Here is a 20,995-nt window from a genome sequence, read left to right on the forward strand (position 1 = left end):
TTGTGCAAGCACTCATGGCCTTCATGAGACAGATCGACCGTAGATACCTACACATGGAGATCTCTCTAGAGGAAGCTGACTTGTTTCATGAGCGCACCTTACACCCCCACAAACAGGACATACTTGATGGCCGAGTGGAAGTATGGGAGGATGGAATCATGGGCTGGGTGGCATGGATCCCTCCATTGGGAGCCAACTTTGCACTAGAATCTAAAATCTCTTTTTCATAGTCCTTTAAAACTCTCTATTTTGGTCTTTTTTTGTTGTTATAATTAAGATATATCTAATGTAATCATCTTCCCATAAGTGGAGGTTCTCATCAAACTATATATCTAATCCAAAAAAAATTAAAATAACAAACTACACATAATAAACATAAATTGAACTGAGTTGCTCTAGATATGTAAATAGGGACCAAAAAAATATAAATAAAAAATAATGTTTGAATACATAAACCCCAAAAGTTGATGTGGCCACATGAGAATACCGTGGCAAGAACATCTTTGGAATACTTTACCATCCAACTATTAAGCATATGCTTCCCTAGAATCCTTCAATGAAGAATACTCAACCTTGCATGAGAATTCTTAGCAATTTGGAATTGACAAGAGTGATGGCTGAATCTTGTGTAGCATGATTGAGTTGAGGGCTTATCTCGATTGGTGAGTGTTTTGTGTGGTAGACATGAGGTAATGAGGTCCACTCCCCTCCAACCCATGTGGTACCTACACATGTTACAATAAAGTCACCGATCACACTAAAAAAATTACCAGACACGTTGCAATTTATAGGGGCTACCCCATTCCTACAATCTAAAGAAAAATATTAACCACAAATTATATTACAACCATTTCATTAATTCTATTATAAAATGGTTAAGAAATTTTCAATATAATGTAAAAGCATAAAAGTGAGATACATATTAAATTTGTTACATTTTAATTTGCTTGAGTCACATCATGTTTTGACCATATCTTATTGTTAAGTCTAAGTATAAATATTGAGTGGGTCCACAACAAGTCCACTCTTAACACTATGGTGCGAGAATATGTTTGATGATATTAACTAAGTTTTTCCAATTATTGAAAGCAATATAATTCTGAACATACATGTTATAAATATTACCATTAAGAATGTTAACATATTAAATTATATTCAAATATACTAACAAACAAGTATAAGGTGGTTGATGTGGATGTAAGGAAGAACATTCTACAGGATGTCTCCTAAAATATCTAAGTTGATTAACGTCTTGTTAATATGTACTATATTTTCGAAGATGAGATAAAGAATGGGCATGCCTCTAGGGGTCGATTTTTGCTTGCCCGTGGTCAGGTTTTCTGGGCTGCCGCAGGTTTTTTTTGCAACCCTTTTTTGTTTCTTCCGCTCTGGGTTGCTATTGGGGGTGTGTGGAGTTTTGGGGTTGGGTTTTTCGCCCCTCTTCTTTTTCTTCTTTTGGTATTTTCTTTGGGTCCATGGAGAATAGAGGATTATCCTCTTCTCAAATGATCTTTGGAATCTGGATATGGCAGATCCATCTCATTTGATGAATGCATGTGGAAAGGAACACATTAGTCATTCCCAATCAGGGGCAGGTGTCTCTTCTTCAAAAGAGCCTTTTTGTATGAAAAAGGTGAATGGTTGTTTGGAGAAATTCCAAGATCGTCCAGTTCTAGTTATTCAACCAAAGCAAATTTTGGAGGATGTTGAATATTGCTGTAATCATGCTCTCATATGCAAATTTATCGGTCTTCACCTCTCTATACCTGTTTTAGAGTCTTGGGCACATCATGTCTAGAATCCTGAAGGAGACATGGAACTACTTATGGAAGCCAATAACTATTTTTTGGTTATTTTTTCCAACCTGGCAGACAAGAACAAGGCTTTTGAGGGTGGCCCTTATTTTTTCAACCAGGTGGGACTCTTTATCAAACCTTGGCATATTGGCTTTAATTCTGTTGAGGAGCTTCCCTCTCGTGTTCTTGTGTGGATCTGTTTGACAAGGCTTCCATTGGAATTCTAGAGAGAAGATATTCTTCACTCAATCTCACTACTTCTTGGTAAACTTGTGGGTTTGGCTTCACAAACTCAAGATCGAAAGGCAATTTCCTACACTCGTATATATGTGGAAGTTGATTTAAATAATCCTTTGCCAGACTCTATGGAAATCTGTTTGGGGATATCTTCTTGGATCCAACATCTAGACTATGAGACCTGCCATTTAGATGTAGAATTTTTCATGAATATGGTCATTTACAGTGGAGATGTCCCATAAATAAATCTTCTAAACTGGTTGTTTCCGATCCTCCTCACTCTATTTTGGGGGAAGATAAGGGGAAAGCCCCTATGCCTAATGGTCCTGCTGATAAAGATGGCTTCATTCTTGTCAAATCTTGGAATAAAGACAAAGGAAAGAAGAGAACCTGGTTGGATAGGCAAAATGATGTCACCCTAAATAGGTTTGATGTTCTAGAGGATTTGGTCCAAGAGGAAGGAGGTCTAGTTGAAATGTCCTTGGGTGCCCAATTTCAGCATGAGGTGCTGGGTGGGGATTCCAAGAAAGAGGGTCAGGCCCTATCTTTGGAGAATCAACAAGATGTTCAAATGGTTATGGATTTGCCTTCCCATGTTTAGGACAACAGAGATCTTAGTGGGTCACAGGTCCCTAAAGGTGCAGTGGTCATAGCGTCTACTCCTCCTTCCACTACAGTGGCCTCAGGTTCTATGAAGAGTAACAAAGCCCCGCCTATTTTAGGCTTGCAGCAGAAGACCCTCAAAAAGGGTTCTTTAGACAAACCTTTAAGGAGTGGACGAAAATGGATCAAGAAAAGGTTAAGCTTATTGGTGATACTTTGGTTGAGTCGAGGTCTATGAAGCCCATTGATTCCCACTTCTCTCAACCACATAAATGATTGTGCTCTCATGGAATGTAAGGGGGTTGAACAACATCCCTAGACAAAAGGTTGCTCACAGATTAATTGACTCTAAGTCTCCTGATGTTGTTTTTATTCAGGAAACCAAGCTTTTAGTGGATGGTTTGCCCAGTTGTCCTTTGCGTGTCTGGCTCCAGGGCCTTTGGCATGGAGTGAGATCTCATGGCAGTTTAGGGGGGATTGCTTGCTTCTAGAACCCGAGGAAAGTTTCCCCTTTGTGGTGGTTTTCTAGAAGGTCTTCCATTTCTATGGTCGCTTTTAGCTTTGAGACAGGAGAAAGATGCATCTTCTCTAATATTTATGATCCTACTGATCTTGTGGGTAAGTCACATCTTTGGGCTCACATCAATCTTGTTCGGGCTCAAGATCCTTTTCTCCCCTGGATTTTGGTCGGAGATTTTAATGTCGTTACTAGTTTGGAGGAAAAGCGAGGTGGGTTATTCAAGCTTGATCCTTCCTCAAATTTACTTAGAGATAATATTGGTCTCTTGAATCTCATTGATGTGAAGCCAATTAATAGTGTCTTTACATGGAATAATAGGAGGAGTGGTGTTGAGGCTATCTCTGAAAGGCTTGATAGATTTTTGGTTTCCTGCTATTGGGTGCATGATAGGTGGTCCACCAATTCAGATCTACTTGATTGGAGGGGTTCTGATCATTGGCCTATTAAGATTTCTATTACATCTTTTAGAACCTCCAAAAATCCCTCTTTCAAATTTCAATTGATGTGGCTTTGTGATCAGTCGTTGAGGGATCTTATGAGTGATTGGTGGTATGAAGGGGTGCCTACCCACGGGCAGGCTATGTACACCTTTGGGAAAAGATTACAACATGTGAAATATAGGCTGAAGAGGTGGAATAAACAATGTTTTGGGAATCTGTATAGACATAAGATGGTAGCTCAATCCAAGCTAGATGAGGTTATGCATCAAATTAGGGATCAAGGGATGACTATGGAGCTCAGTATGGCCGAGTCCCTTGCTCTAAAGGACTTAGAAGAGTGGGAGTTGTGTGAGGAGATTTTCTAGAAACAAAAGTCTCATGTGGATAGTTTCCAAGAAGGTGATAGAAACACTAATTTTTTCATAATTTTGTTAAGGCTCGGAGGTATGGTAACTCTATTACCTCTATCATATCTTTAGAAGGGGTTCATCTTTCATCTAAAGAAGAAATTGCTACGAAAGTTGTCAATTTTTTTTTCTAATTTGTTTACCAAAGAGGATCCTGAAGCTATGGTGGAAGAGAGGGTCATCTTGAACTCTATTCCCCCTCTTGTCTCTGTTGAAATAAATGATGCTCTCTTGCACCCCATTTTGTTGTCTAAACTTGAGGGGGTTGTGTTTCAAATAAAAAAAGCCAAGGCTTCTAGCCCTAATGGGTTTTCCATTGAGTTTTTTCAAGAATTTTGGGAGATTATAAAGTATGATCTTCTAGATGTTGTTCAGGAATCTCATAGGAATAAACAAATGCTCAAATCTATGAATTCTACCTTCTTGGCTCTCATTCCTAAGAAGGAGGGGGCTAATAGCTTGGATCAGTATAGGCCTATTGCTTTATGTAATGTTGTCTACAAGATAATCACTAAATTGATTGTTGAATGACTCAAACCTCTCCTTTGCACTTTGGTTTCTAAGGAGCAAGGTGGTTTCATTGGTGTAAGATAGATCCTTGATGGAGTTGTGATAGCGATGGAGGTTATTCATCCAATGGCTTCCTCTAAGGAGAAGGCTATGTTTATTAAACTTGACATGGCCAAAGCTTATGATAGGGTGAGTTGGGATTTTTTACAAAAGATCCTTTTGGCTTTTGGTTTTGGAGAAGAGTGGGTGAATTGGGTTCTTAGTTGTGTGACTTCTACCTCTTTCTCAGTTCTTATTAATGGGGAACCCTTGGAATTGTTTAGCACTTTGCGGGGGCTTTGGCAAGGGGACCCCTTATCTCCCTATTTATTTATCCTCATGGATGAAGGTCTTGGTAGATTTCTCACTTCCTAGGTGAGACATGGTCTTATTCAAGGCTGGAGTTGGAGCAGTGCTCTACCTCCCTACTCTTATCTTCAATTAGGTTTGATGGGCAAGGCTAGAATCAATGAGGCAGTGAATTTCAGAAGAGCTTTGCATATCTATTGCAAAGCCTCAGGTTAGAAAATTAATGACGATAAATCATCCATATATTTCTTTAATACCCCTCAACTTATTCAGAATAGGATTGCCAGGATCCTCAGATTTCAGACGGGGTCCCTTCCTTTGTTGTACCTCAGGTTTCCATTAGATTTGGGGGTTCAGGGTGAAGATTTTTGGCAGGGAATTTTGGATAAATTTTGTTGCAAGGTTAATCATTGGACTTACAGGTCGTTATGCTCTGCTGGAAGAGTGATTCTTCTGAAGACTGTGGTTCAAGTGCTTCCCATTTATAGGTGTTTTGTGCAGGCTCCCCCCTCTAGCTTTGTGAGAGAGTTAGATGTTCTTTCCTATCAATTTCTTTGGTCTAGTAGTTTTCTTTCTTCTAAGTAGAGTTTAGTTAAATGGGACTCTATTTGTAGACAGAGACATGCTGGGGGTCTTGGCCTCAGATCTGTTGCTTTGGTTAGCAAGGCCTTGGCGGCTAAGCTATATTGGAGGTGGTGTAATAGTCAAGATCAGGACTGGGCCAAGATTTTAACCCACAAGTATCTCCCTGGTGCTAATGATCATGAGGTGCCTCGTCTTAGTTTAGTGGGTAGGGGCTCTTGTATCTGGGATACTCTTAAAAAAGGTGCCCAACTTATTAAAGACGTTTTTTTTCTGGATTTGTAATAGAGGCTTTGAAGCTCTTTTTTGGTAGACTCTTGGGATGGTCACCCTTCTATTATGTCTAGTTATCCACAGCTTCAACCTCTTTGCAACATTTTCACTGATGCTGGATGGGTTAAGGTGGAGAATTTTAAAATAATTAGGTGCATTGAACAGGTTGAGGTGACTTGTTGGAAGGATCCTCTTGAATGGCCCTTGGGTGGCTTAGATGAAGATCGTGTGGTGTTGGTTAATATCTTGGAGGGCAGGTTATGTAGTTCCCTCAAGGAGAGATATTTTGGCTTGCAGTCGTAACCCAAAAGGCAAGTTTTTTGTTGTTGAAGGTTATGCTCAGCTTGATATGCAATTGCATGGCCTGACGAATGTTCCCTGGTGGAAGAAGGTTTGGAATTGCTTGTCTTGGCCTAAATGTATTTTTTTCTTATGGTCGATTGCTCAGAGGAAATGCCTCACATGGGAGAATCTTCGTAAGAGAGGCTTCCAGGGACAATCTATCTGTTATCTTTGTATGCATAATGAGGAAGACTATACCCACTTGTTTTTTCTATGCCCTTTCTCTAGGGAGATTTGGCACAAGTGGTGGGTGGCTTGGCAACATGCTTTTTTTCATGCTACCTCCTTAATTGACTTTTGGGATAGCCTGGGCAGACCCCTAACAAAGACCTCTTTTCTTCAAGTGGCCTGGGCTATTGGGCCAGCCCTTATTATTTGGAATTTGTGGCTAGAAAGGAATCAGAGGGTCTTTTGTGATTCACATATAGGGAGTCTTCAGTTGTGGCAAAAGATAGTTAATAGGCTTCAGGAGACAATCTTGGCTAAGCGCAATTTGTTTGAAAATGTTGATCCAGGTGATTATGCTATTGTAAGGAATCTGCAATTGGAAAACATTAAAATGGATTGTATTGCTTGAAATAGATCTCGACATGCAAAGCAGCAGATAAGTAGAGATGGAAGGTGGATTCCCCCTCCTGTGGGAATCTTAAAAATTAATACAGTTGGCTCGTCCCATGGGAATCTTGGACATGCAAGTATTGGAGTTATAGGTAGAGGTGATGATGGTTGTGCAATTTTTTTCTTCTCTATTTATATTGGGCAACACTCTAGCAATCTTATGGAGGCCCTAGCTATTAAGATTATTGTTGGGCAAGGCTGCTCTTTAGGATGGAGGAAGATTATTTGTGAATTAGATTCTCAGATTGTTGTGGACATGTTGAACAAACAAAATTTGAATGATGTGAGTTAGCAATTAGCTTATGTGGTCAAACAAATTTTACAACTATGTAATACATTGGAATTTGTCTCCTTTTGTCATATTCCCAGGGAGTGGAATAGAGTGGTTGATTGTTTGACCAAGTAGGTTTTAGAGCATGTTGATGGTTGGGATTTTAGTGGAAGGGATGGTCTACTTCATGTTTATCGTGAAACTTTAGACAGGTTAATGCTAGAAGACATGATGATGCAAGAGCACCTAGTGGTGTAGGATCAATTTCCCTCTTATGTTTGTTTCCTTTTCATTGTCATTTTTGAGGCCCTTTGATGCTCCGAATGAGCCTGGTTTTTGGTGTAATTCCAAAGTAGTTGGCCTTTAGCCCTACTATAAACATCATCTTTCTGAGGGCTTTCCAAAAAAGTATTATCATTGGAAATCTGACACTCGGATCTAATGCTTTGGTCACTAGACTTTATAGTAGTGGTGTTGGTGGTTCTTTTAGGATCCTTTTAGTTTTTGTTGTTGTCTTGGTGGGCCTAAGCTTCTTTGTAATTATGTGATTTATGAATAAATCTTTACTCCTTTTTTTCAAAAAAATATGTACTAGATTTTCCAACTCTATTTCTTATAGCACCTTTTTCAAAAATAATTGATCGAGTTTGATATTTGAAGTATGTACTTTCTTTTAGAATTATTTTTAAAAAATAATTTGAACAATCTTTGTAAATAAAACTTAATTGAGACTTGAGATTGTTGCACCATTTTTTTCTAGAAACATCAAATATATCTAAAGAATTTTAAAATTTCTTTTAAATGATACATACCCAAAAAAAAATCTCTACAATTTACATTTTCAAAAAAGAAATAGATTCATATTTTTTCCCATAATATATAAATAATTGCATAAAAACGAGTCTATCTAAATTGTATAAATTCATCTTGAATTTCAATTATAATGTGTGTTTGTATCCTTTAACATTACAATTATAAAAGAAGAAAAATAAAGAAATAAAAATTGATTTAATATTCCAATTTTTATTTCTTTTAAATAATTTGATTCACAAAGAACAATTAATTGTTAAAATATTCAACATAACAAGTACTAGAAACTTTTTGGAGTGATGACCCCACAATGCAACCGATGTTGTGAGCCTTGTTTCAAGCAAGATCTTGTGTTCAAATCTAAAAAATGTGGTCTCATTGATTCATAGCTCCAGTCAAAGGCGACTCGCCTTCGACCCATTACCAAAAAAAAGTAATAGAAACTTTTTTAAATTTGCTGAAAACAACTAAAGACATGTGACCATATTCATCAAAAAAAATTCTAAATCAAAAGCTACACTTCAAAAAGAAAAGTTAAAATAGTGAATAAATTAAAATTTATTTATAAACAAGTTTGGAGAAATTATTAAACCCAAACTCACATTTGAAAAAAAAATTAACCACGTCATCATTTTATAATATAATAATTTTTTTTTTTAATAAATATATTCAATTAGGAAAATTAAATGAACAACTTTTTCTCCACCTCACCAATTAGAATTTAATCATTCTTACAAGAATATTAAGTTTCATAGCTTTCATTGGCATACTATTCCCGTAATTTTTTGTGCTCTTTTTCATGTATCTCATATCCTTCTTGTGGAATTAAGTAATAAATTATTTCATATTTCAGACACACTTATAACATTATGCAATAAACCAATCTCAACTTATTTGTTCATGCACATTGGTGTGTAATTTAATTATGACAAATAGTTCAAATACAAGATTTCATTGCTTTAGAACCTTTTAACATTGAAAAAGCAACCTTTTAACATTGAATTAAACAACCATTTTGTTGATTTGATTAATAATCACAATCACTATGGATTTTAAAGATAGTATTAGTATCATATTTTTATTGTGTTGAAAAAAAAACATGTAAATTTGATACACAATTATTTTACCATATATTCTAGCATCATATTTCCATAATAACCTACAATAAATATTAATAAATTAGGTCTAAATTGTCCAATGACCTTGGATTTTTCAATTTGTCCAAGCAAGGACAATCTTGACACAATCAACAAAGATTTTTAAAGCCCCTTAAAATTAGAAAAAAAATAGCAAACAAACATGCAATTTTATTATTTTCATGCAAATTCCTATGAACATGATGTGCACAATCAACATGGCATGGTAGCATGAATTCTTGGGCACTCTCTGTTTCGCACAAGGCTTGAACTGTGGTGCTTCCTAAGCTAAAACTCAAACTTGACAAATTGGCCCTCACTTGTAAAATAATGGATATGAATACAGAGCCGATATATCAGAATTTTTATTATTGCCATAACAATATGTTGAAGACCCTGCAATAATATTTATCCTTGATGGCAGACATCAATAATGTTTTGCACTCAAAATTCACTTGAATCATAACCAGGGTTGATGCACCATTAATCAATCCGTTAACAATTGATTTCTAAGCAATTACTAATTATCAACCATCAAGATCTCTTTGCCAACAAGCCTAGTGTTATTATTGTAAATATTTTTCCTAAATAGTTGGTACTATATATTCGAGCATATAATTATAATTCATAATCATATTTTGGCTGGTTGTGATTAGTAAATCATTTCACCTTGGATTGGACAAGATATATATGCCACATAGACCCACAAGCAATCATTAATTCCACTAATCTCTATTGTTTCATAGCTGCAAGTGCATCCATCTTATAGTTGTCCTAATATAAAAATTCATGTTAAGAAATCTCGCTAAACAATTATGTATACATAGAGATTATAATTTTAGCTGATATTGTGAGATCTATCATCAAAGTCAAAAAATAACTATAATTCAATGTTAGCAAAGTCTGACCATCAATTTGTAGTTGGAACAAAAGCGCACCATAACTTGTATACAAAGGAAAAATCGAAGCATCTGTTCTGAACTCCTACAGATTCTATACGTTACAAATGCCTTCAAAAAGGTTAATGATCTTGCAGCATAAGATGGGAAAGGAGCAAGCCAACATACCTTAATCCGTGGTTTCGTTTTCTTCTTGTTCATGTAATCTATTTAACCATATAAATGCAAGATCATTTCCTGCATTGGCAGCAACCTCAAACTGATTTATTGCATCATCAATGGATCTTATACTTGTTCTCTTTGACAATCTGTTACGTATTTTGCTGCTAGCTTCACTTGTCACTTTACCACTGCCTGCCAAATGACCTATCTTATCAGGTGTTTTCTTCCCTGCAATAAGAATTATTAATCCAATCTGATTACATTCTAAAGGCCATCACAATCTAAACAACAATTAATAAAGAACCAACATTCCAAGTAGAGAGTAAGCTTAACGAATGAATGTGGGTAACCTTGTATCCTAATAGTCAATATGTATCATGAAACATGAGATAGTAAATTTTCCTTATAAGAGACTCTCACCATACAACTATTCTGGAGGGATAAGATACATAAAATACTTTAATAGAAAGATACCCACTACGGGCATACATGCAAGTTATTATATTGTTTAAAATCTCCTGACAAGTGGAAAGTAAAACTGTAATCTGGGTTTAGACATCCATTCCCACAAAGGAAAAAAGAAAAACATGCATCTTAGCATATGGTTACTACGTCTAAAAACTCTATACATATTAAACTATAATAACACTACAGGTCACACAAATTTAATGACTTGTCCTTACATGGAAAATGAAGTAGTCCCAGAAAATTCCAGTGTATTGGGCATACGACATACCAATTGAGGATCTCATCCTCCATTCACATTGTCTATCAAAATGTAATCAAAGACAAGATGTGGCTCACTACTTGGAAGAACCAAACTCCACCCTATAAAATCAAACAATATAGGGCTGCATTGAAGCATTTGGAACACTGCGTGATCCCTGGTGGATGCAAGCTGCACAGTAATATTTTCTATTATAGTTCTTTAGCATGTGAATAACAAATAAATCTAAGGGGGAAAATCAAGTAGCCATTTGAGCTGGAATCAGAATATACAAGATACACATGAGTACCACAGGTTCCAAGGATGAAATGAAATAAAAGTTTTTAATAACATCCATGAGTAGGAGTGATTAAATTTCCACAGTTCATTGTCATTACTGCAATATTTTTTCTGGATTACAGTGTGTAAGATTTTGTATGCATCAACCTTTTGGATCACACTCTGTGATCCATCCTCAGGATGAGAGTGAGAGAGCTGTGGGAGTAAAATGATGGATCACTCCTACAGCTCTCTCACTCTCATTCTGATGACGGATCATGGAATGTCATCCGAAATGTTGATGCCTACAAAGTCTTACAATGTAATCCAGAAAAATTATTGCAGTAACATCCACAAGACCAAGGATACAATTTCAAATGATCGTAGAGATGGGGAGCTCCAGAATAATCCAAGAATTTAATTTTTTAAGAGAACTAAAATGCTGCATGTCAATTGGAGTCTAATGTAATTGATTTTTGAACTCTATACATCAGGCAAGATGATGATCAAAGTACAACAAGTTGAAGAGAAATTTACCAAGTTGGTTAATAAATAATAAAAGCAAAATCCTCACTATATTTTGTTATGAAAATAAAAATAACTAGATTTAAACCTTGTTTACTACCCCAAAGGTGTCAAGACCCTTTATGATCCAAGTGGGAGTCTGGAATGAATTTCTAAGAGCCCTAGTGGTCAAGTACCCAGAAGGCCCAAACAACGCATTACCATTTCCCTTGATCTGTAGGATCAAGGATAGGGGCAGCCCTTTCCACAGTCGAGGGGCGGCACCCAAAAAGGCAAAAAAATAAACGACAATAGAAGCATTGATTTCAATACTCCCAATGCTATCTCTGTTCCATATCAGAACTTTCATATGAATAAAATTTAAACAGATTCTTCCTGCCAAATTTCTCCTTTCCATGTAAGGTGGACCATGACAACATAGTTTCACCTCACTATATAACACATTAAATTTCCATTGACTTAATGTTTGTTCCCAAAATTATTCCTGGGATCTGGAGCAATGATATTAGAGTTGCTTTCCTCTGTGTTATGTCCTATTGAACCATTGGCAAGATGTGTGAGCTTTTAGATTACATTGCCAGTTTAAACAATTTTGGATAAAATGTGATGCAGGTAGACAAGACCATCTTCAAGAGATGCTTAAGGAAACACTTAAGAAGCAGGGAAAGACATGATGTTCCAGTTTGCTCAAATCCTTCAACAATTAATGCCCTCAACTCAGTCCTCAACAAGAAGCAAGTCATTTGAGGGCCAGCACCTTCCAAAGTTCCAATGAATTTGGACATCCCTCCATTTGAAGGTAAGATTGAAATTGATGCACTAGAAAATTAGCTTGACTGGTTAGACTAATTTTTTGTGAATAATTTTATTTGCACTTTTAAAGGCTTTCCCACCTACCAAAAAATGGTGGTAATCATAGTCAAAACTAATTGAGGATAACTTAGTGGGCATATGCCAAAATTTGTAGAAGAATAGAAGGATTGGTTATTACTTATTAGTAAACTTATCGGGTTCGCCCCTAGACACCCCTGGTACTAGTCTAGTCCAGTCTGGGTCCCTCATTCAGGTCCGGTAAGGCCTTGGTTAGAATTTCTCAGAGAGGGTTCGACCTGGCTCGAACCTGGGTGGACCAAGATCAAACCCAAGTGGACCCAGGTCGAACTTGAGCAACTGGGCAGCCCAAAAAGCAATATATTATGCAAAATTTAATTTTTTTTTCAGAATTCCCCAGGTAAAAAGTAAATTTTATACCTTAAAAGTGACTTCTAAAACATAATCTTGGCTCATTTCTCCTCATTTGTGTTGCAAACAAAAGTTTTTTGACAACAAGTTGAAGAAAGGGTGAACAAAGTTTAGCTTCCAAGATCAAATAGGAAGATTTGAAGACTGATTTTTGAAGCTTCAACTAGTGTTGCAACATCATTTCCATACATTTGCAAGATCCCATTGGCTAAAAGAGGTAGGTTTTGCAACATTTTTTTCCCAAGTATTTTTGTTTCACAAATTGTCAAACATGAAACATTAATTGTTTTTCATTATTTTGTTTTTGTTTTTGAATATGTTTATGTTATTTCTTGCCATAGGAACTAGAATGGCATCTTCCTCTTCCTCCATTGGCAATGAACAAACAATTGTAAAACAAAGAAATGATCCAAATTCTCCCTTATGAAAGTATGTTGACATTATAAAACCACTTCCAAGAAGTTGGGGAATCTGTTGAAGACACCAAAGATGTGGTATTGAACGTAATAGTTCATATTATCGGGTGGTAGGCCATTTGTGTCGAATAAAAGGAAGAGGCATCAAAAACTGCCTTGGAAAAGATGGTAAACCTATACTAGATGAGACAATGATGAAATATATTAGGGAGCATGAGGAGGCAAAAGAGAGAGAAGCCCGTAGATTGAATCAAACTGCACCCAATAAAACAAGGGGAATGCAAGCCCCATCTAATCTCGATGTTGTAGTAGAAGAACATCCCTTCTTTTCCACAAATGAAACTAAAAGCGAACCACCCTTGACACACAAAAGAACAAAGGGGCCTTTAGAAACTGCATTTCAAAATGAGAGTAGAGACATTGCTGACCAAGATGTAGTAAGGTGCATTTATGCAAATGGGTTGGCTTTCAATGTTGTTCACTCCCCATATTGGAAGCAAATAATAAAAAGTGTTAATGAAGCTCCAAGAGGGTATAAGGGCCCAGGTTATGAGAAGGTACGTGGAACATTATTGGAGAAAGAGGTGAAGAGGGTTGAAGATGCATTGAAACCCATAAGGGATTCATGGGCTGAGACAGGTGTAACAATTGTTTCAGATGGGTGGAAAGATGCTAAAAATCATCCCTTGATCAATGTCATAGCAGTGTCCCCTAAAGGGGCAATGTTTTTGAAAGTTGTGAATTGTGAGGGCCAAGTAAAAGATGGCCAAATTATTGCAGAAATTCTCATCTCCACCATTGAGTCAGTGGGACCCCACAATGTTGTCAAAGTCATAATGAACAATGTAAAAAATTGTAGAGCTGCTAGTTTGTTGGTTGAGGAATGCGATGATCACATATTTTGGACAGCTTGTGCGGTCCATTCACTCAAATCTTATGCTACAAAGGATTGTGACTAAAATAAAATAGATCAGAGATGTGTATGTAGAGGCTGCGAACATCCAGATGTTCATCACAAACCACCACATGTCTCAAGGGATTTTTAGATCCTTTTCGAATTTGGAGCTATTGAAGGTAAGTGAAAAAGTAATTTAATTTTACATTTTCTGATTTTTTTAATTTTCAATGTTCATAATATCATTGTGTAAGCTATATTGTGTATTCTTCTTTAAAGTTTGGCTTTAATTTTTAATCATTTTGGCATTAATTTGTGTTATAGGTTGTTGAGACCCGTTTTGCATCAAACACAATCGTCTTAACACAACTTGTGAAAGTTAGAGTGGTATTATGCAATATGGTGATCAACACCAATTGGACTGCATGGAAGCAGAGTAGTAGTGAGAGGGCAAAAAAAATGAGGGAGAGAATATTGAATGAGAAATGGTGGGATCTTGTTACCTATCTCCTAAGTATCATTGAGCCCATTATGAGCATGATTCACTATACCGACATGGATAGGCCTTGCATTGGTGAGATTTATGATGGCACTAACTCAATGCTTGAAAAAATAAAGTTCACTATAAATGCAAAAGAGAATGACCCTGAAGATAAATTTTTCGAAGAAGTGGGAGCAATTATTGTAGAAAGGGGGAATAAGATGACCACTCCTTTGACAAACCAAGAAGGATCCCACCATGGAGAGATCTAGAAGTATCTGATGGGTACAAGGCAGCATTTCTTAGACTATATCATCATGATGATTTGCGAGATATTGTTACAAATGAGTTCATAGAATTTGCAAATGGGAATGGTCTAAGTGTTGATGCACTTCGTCATAGATCCAAGAAGGATGCTCATAGCTAGTGGTACTTGTTGATGTATTTTTATGCACATCGAACACAGAATAAAATACCAAAAGTATCTTATCCTCTCTTGAACAAAATCTCTCGGATGCTAAAGATTAGCTTAAGGATCATTCAAGATGACTCCAAGGTTCATGAATGTAGGGTCACTATGTGTGGATAAGCTTTGTTGGTTTGATGTGATTATGCTAGAATCACAAGGGGACTTACATGCGAATGCTTGAATGCTTGATTTATTGGAATTTAGATCTTATCTATTCAGCTAGAAGATAAAAAAGAGAGCAAAAGGAATATGGTTTGAAAAGTCTATGCTAGGACCTAGAATGTAAGAAGATGAATGAATGACTTTATGGAATCCTACTAAGGGAAGTCTCACCATCAAGCTAAACAATTTGACACAAGCTCAATGCAATCTTTGTTTGCTGGTACAACTAGTAAATTAAATACAGGAAATAATAATGTACATGACAATGCATACCAAACACGACAAAAAATATATCTTTATTTGCATATTCAATTATTACAGAGAAGAGACCAAAGATGGTCGGCCAAGGATTACACTAGATCCGACAATACCATCCCCCTTCCTTGACAGTACACGACATATTTAAAGGATCCGACGATTGCCGAGAGGTACACAACCATCAACCAACCGACACATAGTCACCTGAGGCTGACAACCCACTCAATACAATTAATTAATACCTTGTTGGATAACAAATATTATCAAACATAATAATAGGCAATTTATGATGATGACATCATCCCCCCCAAAAGAAAAAGTCATCTTCCAGATGACAAGGAAACATCAAGTTATATTTGGGAAGACTAACAATAAACAGCGACTTCGACTGGACAAACCCAACTTGTAGCGTACCTGCCAAATCAAATGGGGGTTTGGGGCGACGCCCCCAATGGGGTCAAGGGGTAGTGCCCCTTACGGGGGTCTAGGGGCAGAGCCCCTTATGGGGTCGAGGAACAGCGCCCCTCGCAAGGTCCCATCACCAACACCAAATTACAACCTTCAAACCCACATGGAACTCCATGGCGTGCATCAAATTTTTGCTTTTTTAAGACATTAGGAACAAGGCCAATGAAAGTCAAAATTTTGATCAAGGTGCCTTCTCCCTTATGAGTATGTGTTTTCTGACTTGTTCTCCTTCCATATGGACTTATCCTCCTTGCATATAGACTTGTTCTTTCGTATAGGCTTGTGCTTCTCTCTTGGTTGTACGATGCATAGGTGTGTGGCTTGAGACTCCCTTCATCCAACTCAAAGTTGATGCCTTCGAGTTTTTGACATACTGCTTCCTTGACTGTACAATATTCCTCCTGCTCTCTGTATGGATTTCTCCTTGTTGATGTACGGCCTCCGCCTTTGGTTGTCATACCTATAGTGTGGTCGAACGACCTTTCCCTGATTGCATCCTTCTATACCGTATGATGCCTCATGTACAATGTTTGTATGGCTTCCATGTATGTCGTACGATGTCTTTCACCGTACACTATACCCTGTTCTCTATGTAGTTTATGTTGTATGACGTATGATTCGAATGAATGGACTACGCCGTATAGAATGGGTGGATGAGCTACGTCTTACAAGTGAGCTATGTCATACGAAATGTTGCTCTGCCATATGTCATACGGACTCCTCGCCTTTCTCTACGCCTGTGTGTTGACCATATTTGTTGACCGTACATTGTATGGTATTTCTGCTTCTTCACCTAAACCGTACGGATTCAACTTCTCCTGTGGCTGGATGGGAATGTCCCTTCCCTCTCTCGATTGTCTTGCTATCAAGTCTACTTCCTTGGCTCTCCCTTGACCATACGGATCTCCAGCACTCGACTTCTCTAGTTCGTACGGTGTAGCTGGGGCTCTTATCTTCGTGTGGTAACCTCATCACATTGACACAACCTGGACTCTTAGGAGACAACTTGCTCTTGTCTACTCTGAATCGTACAACTAAATTACTTGCGGCTGATGTGAACTATTTAGTGTATAGTATTAACTTCTTTGAGGCATCTCTGCCAAGCTCTACAACATCCAATTTCAGATCCTCACCCTATGAATCTTCTTCGTACACCTTAGATACTTCCCTATTCCCACTCAGTGACCTCTGTTCATATGGTATAGGCTCACTTGGTAACTATTCGTACAACCCAGACACACCAACGTTGGCACAGATGAATATCGTATGGCGGACTTTGTACTTCCTCAATTTGGCCAATTTGTAGCATGTTACAGTCGGGGTGGAAAACTTCATAATCCTCCATCTACCAATGAAATAATCCATTAATAGAACTCATCTCATCCTCAAAGAAATCTTCTAGTTTGAACACCCCTTCATCGTTGGGTTTTATGCCTTTCCTTCCTCCGTCCATACCTAACTCTCCACCCTTAAACTCAAAGTCTGAGGGTGCCAATTTTTCACTCACCACCTGGTTCCTCAAGTCAATGACGTGCTTCCTCCCATCACTCTCAATCGAGTTTGTTTCACTTCCAGTTATGATTTGCCTTGGCAGTAACCAACCCTCCCCTCCTAAGGAGTGCATCATACACCTTCTTCTATAATCGGATAACTACAAAGTCCAAGAAAAATTCTCATGTCCCAATCATTACTTTTTGTGCCATCAATGTTCCCAATGGCAAGATGTCGTGTTGGTCGACACCTACCAAGTGGAAGGTTGGCGGCCAAAGCTTCCGCTTCCCCAAACATTTTCATGTGTCTTCTGGCAGTACATTTACTCCCAAGCCTCCATCGACAATGGTGTTTGTCAACTTCTTCCCCATTGTTTCCATCTCGATGACTGTCAGCTTCCTCCCGATGCTCACCATCAACAACATTGGATCACTAGACTCATTCCCTTCGGCTGATGGTTTTCCCCTCAGTTCCTTCTTGTGTGGCTTAGATTGTTTCTGGAAGACTATGTCATCACTGACTATGTTGGCAATTGCCATTCTTAGGTGCGGCATAGTTTGAAGAAGGTATGCCACCTTGATGGGTACAGTTGTTTGTAGCACCTATCGGAATATGTTCTTCTCTGACTCCTGCAATGACATACTTGCAATTCCATTGGAAGTTACTTGTTCCTTTGCCAACACTTGTTCTACTTTGGCTTGTTCCTTTTCTGTACCAGAGTTTGAATACATTGTGTTTATGGTGAAAATGGAAACAACAATAATATTGAAAGACTAAATAAATTCAACCACAAAACCCTAGCCTAACAATCAATAAAGATCCACCATAACATATGAAGATTACCTAAGACAATGCAAATCAAATGAAATCACAAAGATTATACCATCACATATCCAATAGGGTTTGAATCTCCATTCTTCCTATCTCCATTGATCTTGCTTAATATATTTTCTCTTAGATTTTATGTGTGCACAAGAGCTCAACAAAGAACGGAAATGTGGTCGCAAGTAGGCTTGATTGCATATGAAAGCTTGAGTGTTAGAGTGCTTGATTCAAATGCATAGTTAGCATTGATAATGAAGGAAGCATCTCCTTATATAGAAGACACTATAAGAAATGGAGGGCTAAGATTAAGAGGTGTAAAAGAGGTCAACTATGATTAGAGGGTAGGTAAAGAAAATAATAAAATAATGAAAGGGTAGGTAGTGTATGAATTAAGAGATGAATGACATGTGTCATGGGTAGAAAAGGATAATGAATTAATTAAATAAACAAAGATTTATTTAATTAATAGAAGAATCAGGCTTAAAATAATTAAATAAATAAAGATATTTATTTAATTAGACATGACAATTTTAGGTGTCTAGACATTGCCTTCTTTGTTTGTGCTCTTGTGATTGCCAAAACTACATCCTCTTGTTCCTCCACGTCTAGCATATTAATACCCTTCTAATTTAGGCAGTTGGTGTCTTCATGGTCACCTGGTCCACATCATTTACACAATAATTGTATGTTGTCTTTCTTGTAATGGCAGTCTCTCACAAAGTGTCCCCATTCACTACATTGTCAATACTATATGATAGGACATCCTCCAGAATCATACTGTATTTGGTTTCACCCTCGTTGATTTCCATAACCACTTGGCGATACATTCTATGATTTCAATGGGCTGGACTCTCCCTGTGTGAAGAGTACTTGTGTACTTCTCATCTTCAAATTGTATAGGCACTCCTTGATTGAATGCCCCAGCACTTGGCAAATTTCACAAAACATATTTCTCGGACAATTATCTTTCGTGTGCCCCTCTATTTTGCACTCAATACACCATAGTTCATTACCTTCATTGATGGTTCCTTTCTCAGCCTTCAATTCTTTCATCATTCTCAACATATCCTGTCGAAGGGCTCATACAGTTTTGGATTCTTCGTCATTGCTACCTTCGGTGCTCTCATCATCATCGGTCTTCCTCTTCTCTCAGGAAAAGGTTTTATTTTCACTCTCGATGTCCATCGCTCGATTGTACGCATCAGCGTATGAGGACGAAGGCACTACTTTCATCTTCTTGTGCAATGAGGTTATCAATCCCTCCGTGAACCACCTCTTCTTCAACCCATCGATTGGCTGGTTTTCCATCTTGTTCAACAGTTCTTTGAGCCTACGGTTGTAAGCGCGTACACTCTCATTTTTCCCTTACTTAGTATTATAGATTTTGGCCATGATCTCATTATCATCCCTCAAGAGTTTGAATTCCTCCTGGACCACCCTCTTCAGATCACTCCATCTCATCTTGTGTTGGGCGTTGAGGTCTGTGTACCAGTCAATGGCGGTCCCCCAAAGGGTGGCGGGAAATGCCTTCAGCTATTAGTCCTTTTCATCTTTGCCATTTGCCTCCCAAATGGTTATGCATGTTTTGCAATGTCATACCAGGTCCTCCGACTTGTCTCCCGTGAACTTCGATAGTTTTTGCTTCTCCTAGGTGTTCAACATTATTTTCACTCAGAAGGTACGTGTGTATTCGCCTTGTGTGCTGGACCTAGGTGGACTGTTTTGACCACTACATTTTAGTGCTTTCCCTACACTCTCGGCCACACAGGTGTCCTCTACACGTCCACCTTCAGCATCTCCAACACTTCGAGTACTTCCAGGTGTGTCCAACCTGAGTGAATTGTTCTGACTACTACGTTCTAGTACTTTCCTTGCACTCTCAGACATGCGTGTGTCCTCTACATGTCCACCTCCAGTGTCCCAACACTCCGAGTACTTCCAAGTTTTGACTTGTCTCTATGCTCCCTCTGACCGAGGGTCGGCAAATCACCTAATCGCTTAGTCTTGACCACCCTGTGGGCTCTTCTCACCTTTGATGGGATCTACGGACATGAATCACTTAAGGCTAGCCCGATTTCTTTTAAGGCAACAGCGCCAAAATGTTTGTTGGTACAACTGGTAAATTAAATATAGGAAATAATAATGTACATGACAATGCATACCAGACACGGTAGAAAATATATCTTTATTCACACATTCAATTATTACAGAGAAGAGACCAAAGATGGTCGGCCAAGGATTACACTAGATCCAATAATACCATCCCTCTTCCTTGACAATACACAACATATTTAAAGGACCTGACGGTTTCCGAGAGGTACACAACCATCAACCAACCAACACATAACCACCCGAGACTGACAACCCACTCAATATAATTAATTAATACCTTGTAGGATAACAAATATTATCAAACACAACAATAGGCAATTTATGCCGACAACAATTTTCTAAGGACATTCAAAGATGTTCAAATCATTACCATTGAACACTACTCACCATTCAAGTTAATGCATAAACAATGGATGTATAGTGATTTAAAGTTAAGCGCATAACATTCCAATTGACCACACAAGGCACACTTACAATCAGCAAGAGGCTAGTAGTATGGACTAATGGATTTTACATGAATACATTCAACAACTTCTTCCATTCAATCTAATCAACATGAATATAAATTGAGAAGTAGAACCATGAGGCTTGTTGAAATAACAAATTTCACCATAACTTCAATGAAAAGAGTATCTCATTTACAAGTCATACCAACAATTCTTCCCTCTCCTAATCTACTTCTATTCTATTCTCTCCTAACTATTAGCTATTC

At 37.8% G+C, this 20,995-nt stretch overlaps 1 long non-coding RNA gene across 1 annotated transcript in view; it reads right to left on the reverse strand.

Annotated features, from left to right (window-relative positions):
• Positions 1–9,679: 9,679 nt before the first annotated feature.
• Positions 9,680–20,995, reverse strand: part of LOC131053645 (uncharacterized) — a 67,933-nt gene continuing 56,617 nt past the window's right edge. The window contains exon 2 of the long non-coding RNA XR_009107751.1: positions 9,680–10,182. This is a non-coding gene — a long non-coding RNA (uncharacterized LOC131053645). The remainder of the gene's footprint in view (positions 10,183–20,995) is intronic.

This window comes from Cryptomeria japonica, chromosome 8 (genome assembly GCF_030272615.1).
Source record: "Cryptomeria japonica chromosome 8, Sugi_1.0, whole genome shotgun sequence".
Taxonomy (NCBI): Eukaryota; Viridiplantae; Streptophyta; class Pinopsida; order Cupressales; family Cupressaceae; genus Cryptomeria; species Cryptomeria japonica.